Consider the following 16,168-nt stretch of genomic DNA (forward strand, 5'->3'; position numbering starts at 1 on the left):
GTCTGAATAATGCAGCTGCTGGTGTACTGTGCTGCAAAGGACCACTGCTTACTTTCATCACAGACTGCATTAAAACACCCTTTTTATTTGTTGAAGCAGGTGTAATTTAAGTATACAGATTGCATACTTTATAAATAAATGCAATATTTGCTGTAGTCTCTGGATGAATGGCAGGAGCTTACTTATCATTTAGAGTCCCTTCCCCCAACCAGGGAAATACCTTGGTATTCAATTCCTTAATATATAGTAAAATTAAGTTGTGATGCCCCTGCACAGGCCCAGTAATCAAGGAGCTTTTATCCTCACTGCTAGCACCAGTGAGGGACATGCACATTGGGAAGATGGCAAGTACACACTCAGTAAAGTACAGTTTACTGTAAGAGCACACAGAGATCACAGTCAATCTGGGGCTGTTTTCTGTGTCTTTCTTCAGATCCCCAATAAGACTCCCCACTGGCACAGCTATAGAGTTGAGTCCTTAGCCAGGATTTCAAGCCAAGTCCTCCCAGCACTCTCTCTGTCCAAGCAGTGCTTCATGTCCCTGCCCAAATAGCTGACACGCACCAACACACTTTGAGATTTGATTTATACACAAACACACACCTGGAAAAGGATGGCACGGGTTTACTAGCTATGCCCCCTTCTGCCCAAACCATAAGGTAGTTATCACTGTCACCAGAACCCCTTATCAGTTACTTTAAGGTCCTTACAAAGGGCTACCAATTCTACTGTGTAATGTTACTATTATCCAAATGGTAAGTGTGACCAAGACTTTTATGGCTATTTAGGAGTGGCATTGTCACCTCACAGTAAGATGTTGTCTTGTTTGATTCTCAGCTAGAGCGTCTTCTGCATGGAGACATGCATGAATGGGCGTACCTTCATTGAAGGTTGTGCATCAGGGCTGGCAACTCGGCACATAAAAATCAACTGGCAATTATTAATGGACAGGAGTTCCGCTGTGGTGACCCCTAACCAGGAAAATCCAAAAGACACAACAACAGGAGTGGCCTATACAGTGTCACCAAATACATGTGCAAGTACTCTTAAGAGCTTAAATATCTCTAAACAAACCAGCCACAATTAAAAGGTTTTAATATATTTAAGCAATAGCCCATGCCTGGGTGTGGGTAATGCTGGATTTACCCACATTTGGTCACGAGGGTGAAGCCCGAGTGGCCAAACAAAGACAACCGTGGATAAATCCAGCATTACCCAAACTCAGAAGTGGGTTATTGCTATTCTACAATGACATTATTTAAGAAAAAAAATACTTACTTTTCTTAAATAATGGCATTGTATAATGCCTCCGTGCTGGCCTTCCGCAGCTGTCCGGTTATCTGCGGCAGTTTTGATGTACTGTACATGAGTATGCTTATGCAGTACATCAGAGCTGTGTGTGGAAGCAGCGGAGAAAGGAAGATCTCCGTTGCTTTTTTAAATGTGTCTCGCTACGGTAAAAGAGTTTAATATAGCAAGATATCTTTAAAAAAAGCAACGGAGAAAGAAAGATCTCATTTAACATAGTGAGATTACAGCAACGGAGCTCTTCCGTTCTCCATTGCTACCAAAAAAACAAAAAAAATCAAGACTTATACTAATGGAAAAAGTCCAGGCGACCGGACCTTTTTCCATTAGTATAAGTTGGATTTACAATGGGCACGCTGACCAATCAGCATGCACGTTTTGGAATATTAATGGGTGATCATTGTATAATTAATAATAAATAATAAAAAAAACAAGGCAATACTCAACTCAACACAGTGACTACAGTGTTCCGAATCACAGCAAATATTTTAAAGCAACATCGCAGGACAGTCTTAAATAAATACTGAAAACATCTAAACTAATCCTACTATATTCCTATCTATGTCTAAGAGAAATACTATACCTAAATCTTACTTACAGAGTAAGGCAAATACAGATGAGAAGTGCTGAGTATGGATGTTTTCAGGTCAAAAGACAAAAAGAAAATGCACAGACTTTCTCTGAGAGAGAGTTCTTAAATTAATAATAACACATTACTGCTGGGTCAACTGGATGACATCACTATTTGTTACTTGCCTTCAGTTCTCAGGCTAACAGATACCAACAGAATTTAACATTTCTCTGTGAAAAATACTTATCTCTCAGAAGTTTGCCTAGAACTGGAAGTCATAAAACAGTTAAACACTTTTACATTTGAAACCTTTAATTATTTATGTTTCCAGACAATAGAAAGAACTTCTAGCTGTAGACATCCTGTCTTCTTGCTGAGATAAACACAATCATAAAAATCTTCACTTATTTTGTCAGAGTTTGCAAGTTAATTCTGTATGTTCCAACTATGCTATCAAAACATACATTTGCACAGTTATATACATTTCTGTTCTTTACCAGTCTGGTACAATGTGGTTACATTATTGAAGCTCAGTACATAACATACAGTTCACCACACACTTCTGCACCAGTAGTTTAATATACACATAACATATAGTTTTCTTACATTTGTGAAACAAGCCTATGGATCTCATTAATATTCACAAATGACATATGATTATTTACAAAATTACAGCTAGCTGGGCTGGCAGCATTTAGGTTTGTCACACTTCTCCCCCCATGAGTACTCAAGCTAGTTTTTCCAAGTGACCCTTGAGGAAAAGTTGGTTGAGAGGGTTGAGCCTATCTGGGAATACCTTAACCCATTCCCTGTCTTGAGATTCCAGCTGCCTTGGCATTGCTGACCCCAGTATAGTGCTGCACTGTCATATCATATGCCTGCAACCCTAGGCTCCACCACAGTAAATGGGATTTTCCTGGCTAGCTCCCTGTAGCCATAGATCCCCCTCGGACTCCTCCTACCTTGTACTGCAAATACTTAGCAGAAGGGCCTCTCTGTCATGGTAAGGTTTCATCATGTTAACATGGTAAAATTTCTGCCCTTGCCTCCTGCCTAGCAGTTCTGCCAGGTAGTTAACATCACTGACCTTCCTTTCCACCTTGTAGGGTCCCTCCCAAGCTGCTTGCAGTTTGCTGTGTCTGACAGGAAAGATAACCATTACCTGCTGCCCTACAGCATACTCTCTAGCTTGAACATTCCTGTCATACCAGACCTTTTTCTGCTGTTGGGCTTCTGCCAGGTTCTCCTGGGCCAAGCCCATGAGTTCCCTGAGCCTTGTCCTGAGGTTTAGGACGTATGCCACAACAGACTCCTTGTGAGATTCACACTCACCTTCCCACTCATCTCAAATTAAATCTAGAGGTCCTCTCACCCTATGCCCATACAACTCAAAGGGTGAAAAACCTGTGTATTCCTGAGGAACCTCTCTGTAAGCAAATAACAGCTGGGGCAAATATTTGTCCCAGTCCTTCTTAAACTGGTCTGCAAATGCCCATAGAATAATCTTGAATATAGAGTTTAACCTCTCAACAAGACCATTAGTCTGGGTATGGTAGGGGCTGGTCTTTAGGTGCTTCACCCCACAGTACAGACAAGCCACCAGGTCTGACATGAAATTGTCACCTCTGTCAGTCAGTATTTCGTTTGGGAAACCTACCCTGCTGAAAATCTCTAACAAAGCATCTGCCACCTTTTCTGCCTCAGTGGAGGACAGAGCCACTACCTCAGGGTATCTGATAGCATAATCTACTACCACTAGGATATACTTTTTCCCTGTGGAACTTGGGGTATTCAGAAGCCCAACAATATCAATAGATACCCTCTGAAATGGCTCCTAAATCACAGGCAAAGGCATCAAAGAAGCTTTCCCCTTGCCTTCTGCCTTGCCTACATTGTGGCACTGCTCACAGGTCCTGCAGTACCCTGTTACATCTCTGGAAATCCCAGGCCAGTAAATGTTCTGCATAATACGTCTCTTTGTATGTTTTATGCCCATATGACCTGCAAAGGGAATATCATGGGCTATAGTTAGAAGTGCCAGATGGTAGGCTCTGGGCACTACCAACTGCTGTACTTTCTCACCCTCTAGCCCTCCCTCAGGGGTCCACTCCCTATAGAGTATCCCTTTGTCCCAGTATGTAGATTCCCCTTCCCTTGAGAATCAGGTGCCTCAGTAGCTGCCTCCCTCAGGCTTTGTAATGTAGGGTCTGAGAGCTGAGCCTGTCTCAACTCTCTCTTTTTAACCCTTCCCAGGTCCCCTTCCACAGAAAATCTGGTATCCTCTGACAGCAGTGCTTCACTGTCAGCTCGGGTACTTCTACTCACCTCTGCCCTTGCAGTCTCCCTGTCCAAGGGAACATCAGTACCCACAAGCAGCTGTGGCTCACCTTCAGTCTCACTGCTTCCAGGTAGCTCCCTCCCTGAAGTAACCACCTCACCAGTCCTGGCTGTAAGTGTGCAGTCTGTCTGGGTCACCCCCAGGCTACCAGACCCACATGCTTGTCTCCAAGCCTGACTGCATGTAACTGCATGCATACATGATACTGCATTATCACTCATTCCCTATCAGGACATCTGCAGGGATATCATCAAACACACCTTGCTGGCTTCCTTTTCCACCCTCCCAGTCAAGGTAAACCCTAGCCAAAGGTATTTGGAATGGGGTCCCTCCTAAAGCTCTGACTGGAGTAGGCTGTCCAAGCAAGTAGTGCTCCTCTTTAACCATTGCAGGCTTCACAATGGTTAGGTCAGAGGCTGTGTCTCTCTCAGCCATGGCCTCTTTCCTATTCACTAAGATAGGATATAACCGCTTGAGGTAGTAAAATAATTTTCCTGTGCCGTTGTCAAACAGAGCCACAGAAGTGATCCCCGGGGTGAACTTCATATCTCCCATCCAATCATCAAGATTTTTCTTGAAGAGTGCTAATGAGGAGCTTTGTTTGATATAGATAGGTAGTTTTTGCCAGAGTATGGGAAGTCTCTGAGATAGGAATCTATCCCTCCAGCATGTTCTGTTTATTGTGGTGACAAGGTTTAGGTCCCTAGAGCATGTAGCTCAGAGGGATTGGGATTTCTTTACGTGGAACATGTTCAACAGCCCTGGGTTTGAAATAGCTTTGTATGTTAGGCAGAGATCGCCTCTGAGTAGGCAATATGCGACAGAGTAAAGCTGGAGTTTTTTGACATGGTCTGCATAGGGCATCTGTTTGAGGCCAGTAATCCTCTTTGTGAGGTATTTCTGTGGCCTTTCCAGTTGTTGTAGATGTCTTGTGAGGTACATACCAAAAGGGGCATTGTACTCTATAATGGGTCTAATGAGTGATGAGTAGAGAGGAAGAATGACCTCTTTTTTCCTGGATGAGAAACCTTTTGTGATGAGGTGTGCCACATAGAAGGATTTCCTGACTACTGTGGTGATGTGATTATCTGGCCACCTATGTCCCAAGGTCTCTTATCACACTTTCGGTGTTAAGTAGACTACCACCTATGTGGTAGTTCATGGGTACAGAGTTTTTACCAAAAGGGATGACAATGCACTTTTTAGCATTGAGCTTGAGGCCATGGCTTTGACACCAGGCATCTGTTTCAGTGAGGCCCTTTTGTAGGATGTCCACATTGTTAGGAGATTTGATTATGGCTCCTAGTTTGCAGTCATCTGTGAACTTTGTTAGCCAAAGACCTTCTGTGTTAGCCTGTACTTCAGACAAGGGGATACCAAACAGGAGAGGACCTATGACTGAAACCTTTGGTACTCCACTTGTCACTGGTCTGAAGTTGGATTTAGAGTCTGCTACTTTCACAGTGTGGGTTCGGTCAGTGAGCCAGTTGGCAACCCATCTTGTGACATAGGGATTTATACCTAGTTTAGTGAGTTTGTCTATAATTCCAGAGTGGGAGATGGTGTTGAAAACCTTGGTGAGATCTAGATAGGCTGTGTCTACCACCTTACCCTCATCTACAGCTTTGGTGACCACTTCAAAGAAGTCCATCAGGTTTAGGAGACAGTTTGGCACCCTTGTTGTCTCAAGACAACCTACTGTTTGCATTTTGTCATGCCCACTTACTGGCTCTCCCACCTTTTGTTCCCCACCTTTCTTCTGTGGACATCTATAAGCTACATGGCCCAACTGGTTGCATTTAAAACATTCATCCCTAGGTCCTGGACATGGACTAGTGGCTTCCCCTGCTACTGGTGGACTCTATTGGGGCAGTCAGGGCTGCCCACCATGGGTTCCCTTAGACCCATGAGCAGCACTGGATGTCTGTTTCTTGTCCAATGATGCCCTGCTTGCAAGGTATAGGTCTCCCTTCTTCCCCAACTCATCTACAGTAATGTATTGTCTATCAGCTAACCAGATTCTCATGTCCTCAGGCAAAGTGCTAAGGGCTTGTTCCCTCACCAAAAGGTCTGCCAGCCCTTCAAAAGTCGTATGAATATAAATGCACAGTTCAGCAACATATTCACACACTTTCTTCTGCCTTGCGTCTGTGCTCATGAAACTTATTCCTATAATCTACAGGTGTTAACTTAAAAAAATCTAGCAACCAGTTCTTTACAACATTATAATTTAAACAGTCATTATCAGATAGTTTGGAAAGAACAGTTACAGCTTTACCATGGAGTAAGGGGGTCAGGAACCATACCCAGAGCCCTTGGTCAACATTATACTGTTTACATACCCTCTCAAACATATGAATGAAACTATCAAAATTATCCCCCTCTGTAAATTGTGGAAGAAATTTACTGACCTTTGATGCTTCTGGGGTTTGGTTACTCCCTTCCCTGTTACCTCCATGACTCTGGTGAAGAGTCAGCATCTCCTTTTCATGTTGCCTCTGCCTCCCCTTCTCCTCAGCTTCCAGGCATAGCAGATTATCCTTTTCCTTAGGTTATAGATGCCTCAGTCTCTCTGCTGCTTCTGTTTACAAACGATTGGCCTCCTACTCAAGTCTCCTTAACTCCAGATGGATTTTTAAGTCCACTGTGTAAAGGTTGAGCTGTCCATTTTCTGAGAGTTGTACATCTCCACCACCAGTTTGATTGTCCTCCTGATTTCTATTTTCGGATGCAGCTGTGACTAAAGCTGCAATCATGTCTGCTTTAGTCAGGTTGGCATGCACCAGTCCTTTAGCCTGGAACATCTCAGCCAACTGGGTCCTTGTCAGCTTGCCATACTCCACTGCTGACATGCTTTCCTGCTCTCCCTGACTAAGCTAACAAAAAAAAATAAAAAAACTGTGATATGAACTCTGAATGTTCACTGTGTGGCTGATATAGAGTACAAAAACACCTTCAGTGACTACTGTACATAGCTACAGGAGTTCAATATTCACATCACTACAAGCCTTAATATGTGATGTGGCTATTTCACCACTATCAACCAATTAATATGTGATGTTGGCTATCCCACCCCTGCCAAACAATTAATATGTGATGCCCTTGCACTGGCCCAGTAATCAAGGAGTCTCAATCCTCACCACTAGTACCAGTGAGGGATGTACATATTGAGAGGATGACAGGTATACACACAGTAAAGTACAATTTCTCTTAAGAGCACACAGAGATCACAGTAAGTCTGTGGCTGGTTTCTGCCGATCCCCAATAAGATTCCACACTGGCGCAGCTATAGAGTTGAGTCCTTAGCCAGGGTTCCAAGCCAAGTTCTCCCAGCACACTCTCTGTCCAGCCAGTGCTTCATGTCCCTGCCCGAGTAGCACACACACACACACACACACACTTTGAGATTTGATTTATACACAAACACACACCTGGGAAAGGCTGGCACAGGTTTACTAGCTATGCTCCCTTCTGCCCAGACCATAAGGTAGTTAGCACTGCCACCCGAACCCCGTATCAGCTACGTTAAGGCCCTTATAAAGTGTGACCAATTCTGCCGTGTAATGTTACTATTATCCAAATGATAAGTGTGACCAAGTCTTTTAAGGCTATTTAGGAGTTGCCTATACAGTGTCACCAAATACATGTGCAAGTACTGTAAGAGCTTAAATATCTCTAAACAAACTAGCCACAATTAAAATGTTTAACTATATCTAATAATAATAAAAGAACAAGGTAATAATAACTCCATGCAATGACTACAGAGTTCAGAATCACAGGAAATATTTTAAAGCAACATTGCAGGACAGTCTCAAATAAATACAGAAAACATCTAAACTAATCCTACTATATTCCTATCTATCTCTAAGAGAAATACTACACCTAAATCTTACTTGCAGAACAAGGCAACTAAAGATGAGTAGTGCTGAATATGGATGTTTTCAGGTCCAAAGACAAATACAAAATGCACAGATTTTCTCTGAGAGATGGTTCTTAAATTAATAACAACGCATTACTGCTGGGTCAACTGGATGACATCACTATTTGTCACTTGCCTTCAGTTCCCAGGCTAACAGATGCCAACAGAATTTAACATTTCTCTGTGAAAAATACTTATCCCTCAAAAGTTTGCCTAGAACTGGAAGTCATAAAACAGTTATGCTATCAAAACATACATTTGCACAGGTATATACATTTCTGTTCTTTTCCAGTAGGGTACACTGTGGTTACATTCCTGAAGCTCAGTACACACAACATACAGTTCACCACACACTTCTGCACCAGTAGTTTAATATACACATAACATATAGTTCTCTTACATTTGTAAGGCAAGCCTATGGATCATATTAATATTCACAAATGACATATGATTATTTACAGAATTCCAGCTAACTGGGCTGGCAGCATTTCGGTTTGTCAGAGAAGTGAAAATCACTTTCAGAAACACAACATGAAAGTACTCATTTGTGTTTTCCGAAGCATTATCAATGTTTCTATTAATCTAATTTCAAGTTAGTTGTTGTGTCTTTCGGCTTTTCCCGGTTAGGGGTCGCCACAGCGGAACTCCGGTCCGCTAATGATTGGTAGTTGATTTTTACGTGCCGAGTTACCAATGAAGGTAGCCCATTCACGCATGTCTCCACGCAGAAGACGCTCTAGCTGAGAATCGAACCGGACAGAGTCTTACTGTGAGGCGACAACGCTACCGCAGCAACACTAATTTTAAGTTAGTAGTGTGACTGAATAATCCATGCTGGAGCTGTGAAATGGCACATCATCCACCTGTACAATTTGTGTCTGTGGCATTAAGAAAGACCCCAGACAACCGGTATTGTAATCCTGTAGTAGTCATAAAGGTGATAATTACTGTAAAGAATGACAGACCACTTGGTACAAATAAGGGTGGTGAAAACAATTGCTTTTTTAGGCATAAACAGCTAATGTAGCTTGTTGATTATAATGAACAGTCAAAGTGCGTCTTTCCCAGGCACTGTTTTTAACACCATAGCACTGGTGGAAAGTCATCACCATTATAGCAGTTATGCTCAATGTTCAATGTTCCATTATTAGTCTCATAACCTTTAAGACAAGGATTCTGTTTATTTTTAAAAACACATACATCTATGTGTGCAGCTGGATGTAGCACCATTAAAATAAACAGTTTGAGTAACAAAGTATGACATTTTAATGATTAAACACTGTATCTGTTGGATCCTGGTATGGAAGTAAAATATCTGTACAGTTTTGCTCACACGACAGATATGAACGTGATGCCTTATTAATAGGGTATTGAAAATATGACTGTGTGGTTTTGATACTTTCTGCATATTGCATAGTACAGATGTGCAGCTATGGCATAAAGGGCTTTAGAAAAAAATATAGCATAAAAGGGGAAGATGCATGTATATGTTTCCATTACCAAGCCTGTAACCACATGAAATATGCTTCAGATGTTCTTAAATCTTTCTTCTGTTTTCACTGAGAATGCAAATAACACAACAATACCATATAAATGGGGCCTTTAGATAGAAAAATTCAGCACAATATTCAAAGACTCCATTGTAGGCATTTTTCTACATCTGAAAGACAGGGTATTTCGTGCACTTCTGCAAATAGAGACTTTTCCAATTCATAATGGATCACTGTTAAAATTATTCCAAGGATGAGAAGATGATGCAGTGCAACACAGATATACAGAGAAAACCTAATTATAAGTCAATTGTCTTGATCAGTTTTGTGGCATGGTTTCCATGTACTCTATTATAAACTTGGACAAATCCAAAATTCAGTAACAGTACAGGGCTGGGGCTGTTGTTATCCACAGTTCTCAACAGAGCACTTGTATTTCTACTTTCAGCCCAGCTATTTTCTATGCATGAATTATTTAATCTTCAAGTGTGTCTATTTTCACAAAACCGAATGAGGCAGTAACAGGCTTGCTTGAACTGCAGTAGTTTTTCATGATGAAGTCACCACTCTTCCTTGGTTTACAGTTTGCAATGGTTTGACTTCAACTATCATTCTTCCTAATTCATTTACATGCGTCTCTTACTTTGTATAGTTATCTCATCTTTATTTCTACCTTATTTGACAAAAAGCAGCTGTAGATTTAAATCCCACTGTCTGTATCTTATCCCTCTGTAGTCAGCTTCTGATTAGTTTTTTTTTTTCATTATTCATTGAATTATGCATGTACATTAACTGATTAATAATACTAGGCTATTGGCCCAGAGACCCTTATAAGCCTAGCCAAGAATTTCACCCATGTTCCCACAAAGTCAGCACCTGTTTTCCCTATCTAGCAGGGACACAGGTGGAATCCCAGGGAGTATATTTTCTGTTTTCCATCCAGTCGTCTATGTTCTTCTAAAACAGACTAGTGAGGTACTCTGCTTAACATGGAGAAGAAGTCAATTCCACAGATGGGGGAGTCATTGGGACACAAATCTATCTTACCAACAAGTTCTATTAATGTCACAGACCAGGTTGAGACCTTTCATGCAGATTGCGCAAGCGGAGTTTGACTTACAGATATGCAGCAACTCCATCAGGGCTGAGTCTGAGACGGCCTTGTATGCCAGACACAGGTCACCTCTGAGCAGTCTGTACGAGACTGAATAGAGGGACAGGGCTTTTAGCCTATGTGTATAGGATAGGTGTTTGAGACATTGGATTTTCCTAGTCAGGAACCTCTGTGGTCTCTCTAACTGCTGCATGTGCTTGGCAAGGTACATGCTGAAGGGGGCATTGTACTCTATAAAGGGTCTGATAAGGGAGGAGTACAGGGATGTTATGGCCTCCTTGTTCCTGGATGAAATACCCTTACTTATGAGGTGGGCCATGTAGAAAGCCTTCTGTACAACGGAAGTAACATGGTGGTCAAAAGTCAGGTTGCTATCAACCTGGGTGCTCAAGTCCCTCAAGAAAGATTGCATGCTTAGTACATTGTTATTAATGTGATAATTAGTGGGGACAACATTTTTCCCAAAGGGGATAATGATGCATTTCTTGGCATTCAGTTTGAGGCCATGCTTCTGGCACCATTCATTAGTTTTGTTAAGGACCTCTTGGAGGATGTTCACATCACTAGGGGAATTTATGACTGTGCCCAGCTTGCAGTTTGCTGCAGACCACTAGTTTTGGATTGCACCTCAGAAAAGTATATCCCAAACAGCAGAGGCCCCAAGACAAATCCTTGGGGTACGCCTCTTGTTACGGGTCTACTACTAGATGTGGCTTCCCCTATTTTGACTGAGTGGGTTCTATCAGTGAGCCAATTAGCTTCCCATCTGGTAACATATGGGTTGATGTCTAGCTGGGAGAGTTTATCTGTTATGCCGGAGTGGGGAATAGTGTCAAAGGCTTTGACTAGTTCAAGGTAGGTGGTGTGCATTGTCTTGCCCTTAGGGTTCTTATCATATAGTCGAACTTCTGCAAGTTTGAACCTCATATGGTTGAGACCATAAGTTCGAATTTCAGAAGTTCGAACGTTTCAATGGAAATCTCTGTAAGGGGAGGTTTCCATTTTGTTCAATGTGGTGCAATCTCAGAGTTGGTATATTTAAGTAGTGGGTGGTGTGGGGGGGGCGCAGGGGGGCTTGCCCCCCTGCTTACAACAGTTTATTTTGTTTTCTTTTCTTTTTGTTTTTTATCCATAGTCAAAGTTTTTTTAACTTCAAACAGGATGGTTTGAACATTCCATGTTCGAAGTTATTAAACTTCAACTATGTGATATAGACCCTTGCCCTTATCCATGGCTTTGCTGACTGTTTTGAAGAAGGCTACCAAGTTTAACAGGCATGATCTCCCTTTGACAAAACCAAACTGTGTGGGATCAAGCATTTGGAGGTTGCCAATGTCCTTGGTTATAAGGTGCATGATAATTTGTTCCATGGCCTTGCAGATCAGGCTAGTTAGGCTGATTGGCCTATAATTGCCTGGGTTGTTGGACGCTCCACCTTTGTGCAGAAGGATGATAGTGGCTATCCTCCATTCTTCTGGGATGAAGCCAGTGCACAGGCTTTGGTTGAATAGGGTGCCTAGTCGTGCTACGAACTCTTGCCTGAGTTCATGTAGGACACAGCCAGGGATGTTGTCGGGTCCCATGGAGGCTGTATTTTTTGCCTTTGAGAGGGCATTAATAACCTGCTCCCTGGTGATGAGGGGAGGGGGGCAGGTGCTGAGGATGTCCTGGTTTACTGATGGGGGGACAGCGAGGTGAAGTTTTTACTGAACTTGTCTGCTAACAGGTTGGCTATATCAATGGCATTTGTGTATGTGGTATTCTTGATCACCAATTCAGAGCAGATTTGGGAAGTACCTTTGTGATTGTGAATGTTTGCAAAGAAGGCCTTGTTATTGTCCTTAGTGGATGCGGCCAATTTGGACTTGGTTAGCCTTAGAGGATTTCACCAGTGACCTTATTTGCTTATTCAGACAAAGGAGAGATTGCTTGAAACCTACTACTACTTGGTCCTGGACAGCAATTTTTTTCCTTTTATTATAGAGTCTGTTTATTGCTGCTGTCCACCAGACAAGTTTACTCTTGCTTGAAGAAGATGAGTTGGTCCTGTCAGGTATTGCTGACTCCATGCAGCTATATAAGTGCTCATATAGTATTTTGGTGCAGGCTTGAACATTAGTGCTTGATTCACCTGAAAGGATGGTGGCTGTGAAGCTGCTTATACCCCTCTCAGGAGGTTGTAATCAGCTTTGGAAAAGTTTTTTTTGTTAGACCCAGGCAAGGGGAGAGGGTCAGGGGAAATGGTAACTTTGAAAGTGATTGCTTTATGGTCAGATATTACCAAGAAGGATGACACTGTAGGGGTGCTACAGTGGCTACTCATGTTGGTTAGTACCAGGTCCAGGATATTTTCACCTCTTGTGGGGGTATTGACCACGGATCCAATGCACTGACATTGATGAGGTTGAGGAATCTAGGGCATTCATGTTTAAGCTAGAATACGTCTTCCACTCTATGGTTGGGTAGTTAAAGTCGCTCAGGATCAGGGTAGAGGGTTGAATCTTGATGGATTTAAGTAAGTCCAGATTACTGAAGTGGGTCTTCTGGGTCATGGCTGGGGGTCTGTAGCTAGCTATGATTCGAAGAGGTGTTTTGTCAATAGTTAACTGCACTAGGAGTGTCTCCTGTTGTGTCATACTGTTTGACCAGCCTGGAAGTGTGCATGTCTTTGATAAATCTTGAAACTCCGCCTCCTTTGGCTTTGTAGCCCTCTGTTTGGGGTCTGAAAGTACGGTAGGACAAGTAACCTGGTAAAGCTGGGATGCTCTCCACAACTCTGAACCAGGTTTCAGTGACTGCACAAAAGTCAGCATCTTCCAGGGTGAGGAATGCTTGCAATTAGTGCAGTTTCATGTTAAGATTTTGTGTTTAGCAGTATGACCTTTAAATTTCGTTTAGAAGAATTTTTCACTTTGGTAATTTTGTCCTCATGACTTTGCCTAAAAAGGCACTATGAGGCAGGCAAGAGCCTTTGCCAGAAGCCTGAAGCCCAGGGGAAACAGATGAAGGCCATCTCTGGCAAAGCATCATGATCCATCAATCATGTCCTCCCAGGCTGTTAGGTACTGGATTGCCTTGGAATGACACCAGAAACTAAGCCAATTGTTAAAGTTAATAATTTTCTGTTTGTACTGAGGCATCATTCTGGGTGATGGTAGGATGCTGCTTAAGGCTAGGGACATACCTGCCTGAGACAACGCATTTAGTGAGCTCAGTCATGTCTCTCCTCATATAGTCCAGAGAGGTACTTCTCAAGTCATTCACACCAGCATGGACTATGACAGAGTCATAACAGTACCTGTTGTTTAGAGACTTGAGTGTGAGAGTGATATGGTGGATTATAGAACCTGACAAGCACCTTCCCTGACTTTGCCCTTGTCTAGCCTGGTGAGGGACACATCTGTATGTCTCATGACAGAGTCTCCCATGACTAGTATGTTGGGTTTTTGGCTGAGCCTTAGAGGCTGTAAGACACAAGCATGTGTACTATGTGTGGTGCTTGGTGCAATGGGTTGTGATATATATGTGTGTGTGCTTTTGCCTCATAGGTCTCTTTTGTTTAGGCATGCTTTTGTTGAGAACATCCACATATGTAGGATTGTATTTTACAGGAGTGGGTGGTGGTAGAGGTGTGGTGCTTGTGGGGGGTTGTGCAGACAACCTTCTCAGTGCCAGATGTACTGGCTTGTCATTGAGACAGCAGGGATTCTAGGTTTTTAATGTAATTGCATCTCTCACATACTGTGTTCCTAGGTGGTAGAAGAAAAGGGTTGTCCAAGTTCATGAGGCAGTTGCTACACTGTCTCAGGATGCCCATATCAACAAGACTAGCAGGAGAAACCACAGGACATTGTCCATCCATGATTGTCAGAATCTGTGGAAGAGAGGTAAAGGATGGTAGAGTGAGTACTCTCAGAATATAGTACCTATAGGTGTGAGTAGGGCTGGATAAAATGTCATATTATATTAAGATTATTTAAAAATTGTTCCTGGAACATTTTTTTTCTTTAGCCTTCTATAAAGGAATGATACAAGGATGGTAATATAAAGATCAGTTGTAAAGCAAAGATTTATTTTAGATAGCATTTATTATTTCTCTACGTGCAGTTTTGAAACACTTCTAATTTTGGATTTATTCAGAAAGTTAGTGAATTCATCTCTGCATTTTGACAATGCCTGCCCTGATACGGAAGTGAAAAAAGGTCCAAAATAGGGTTCACTGATAGCTTGCTGGATAACCATTTCTTTCTACTTTATCCCTACCCTGTTGTGATGGTTTTATACGCTGTTCAGTATACCTGTACTTTACTGACTCTGTGACATAGGCTGTACCATATTGTAGAGCATCTAATTAAACTATAGGCTTATGAGCTTTTTTGTAACTTTGAGGTGTATAGGCAACTGAAAGTGTAGTAAACCAGTTCTATGTGGTTTTGGATATTGTACATCTTGGATTGACTTGAACTCTTTCGGAAATAGTATTCCACAGCAGATGGATTGCTGATACTGTGTTGCATTTTAAGGGGGTGGGGGTGCTGCAGTCATGAGTATTTCCTCCTTTGGATGAGATGCCTAGTAACCTATTTTCAATTTGCCATCCATTCTCTATTCCAATATTACCAGTTTTTAATGTAACATAGGCAATTTATTCTTCAAGAGCAGCAAGCACTGAATTAGTAGATGAAACACTGAAATAGAAAGTGATTTGCTAGCAGCAACCTTTTCATTGATTATAGATCGTTTTGATGTGAATTATTTAAATCACTTAGTGAATTGTAATGACAAAAGTCTGAGTGGCCTTTTATGGTTGAAATATTCTGAATTGGGCAGTTTTGTCTTTATTGGTTCATATGTTTTGTTTCATTGCTTACTGGAAAAAATGTTCAAAGCTATAAATTTAAAGAACACTTTAACAAGTGGTGATTGTATTATGCAAGGGATACAATTTAATTATATATTATAATTTAATACAATCAGGAGGGTGAATCAAAGAACTTTTGCATGGTCCTAAGAATATCTGCAAGAGGCATGTGATTTGAAAACAGCCCAAAGGTAAATTTAATCTGCCACTGGACAGATGCATTTTCTTTGAATGTGGTTGTCAATGCTGTTTCAATTAATGTGTATTTCAAAGGCAGAGAAGCGTTAATGCTGTTTTCATTGTGAGACTGTATTACTTTGTTTAGTAAATGTCTATCAGTGTTTGTGCTGTAAAATTTGAAATAAAAATTTTAAATTAAATCCAAATATATATAATCATTGTGGAAGTAAAGCACAAAACAGTATGCACAATGAGGAGTTTAGAACAGTGTTTATGGCAACTGGGGGAAATGGAGAAACAGCCAAGTAATGGGACACTGGAATGCCTGCCTGTGTGTGTGTGTGTGTGTGTGTGTGTGTGTGTGTGTGTGTGTGTGTGTGTGTGTGT

The sequence above is a fragment of the Protopterus annectens genome, chromosome 15.part0 (genome assembly GCF_019279795.1).
Source record: "Protopterus annectens isolate FY-2018-M chromosome 15.part0, PAN1.0, whole genome shotgun sequence".
In the NCBI taxonomy this organism is placed as follows: domain Eukaryota; kingdom Metazoa; phylum Chordata; order Ceratodontiformes; family Protopteridae; genus Protopterus; species Protopterus annectens.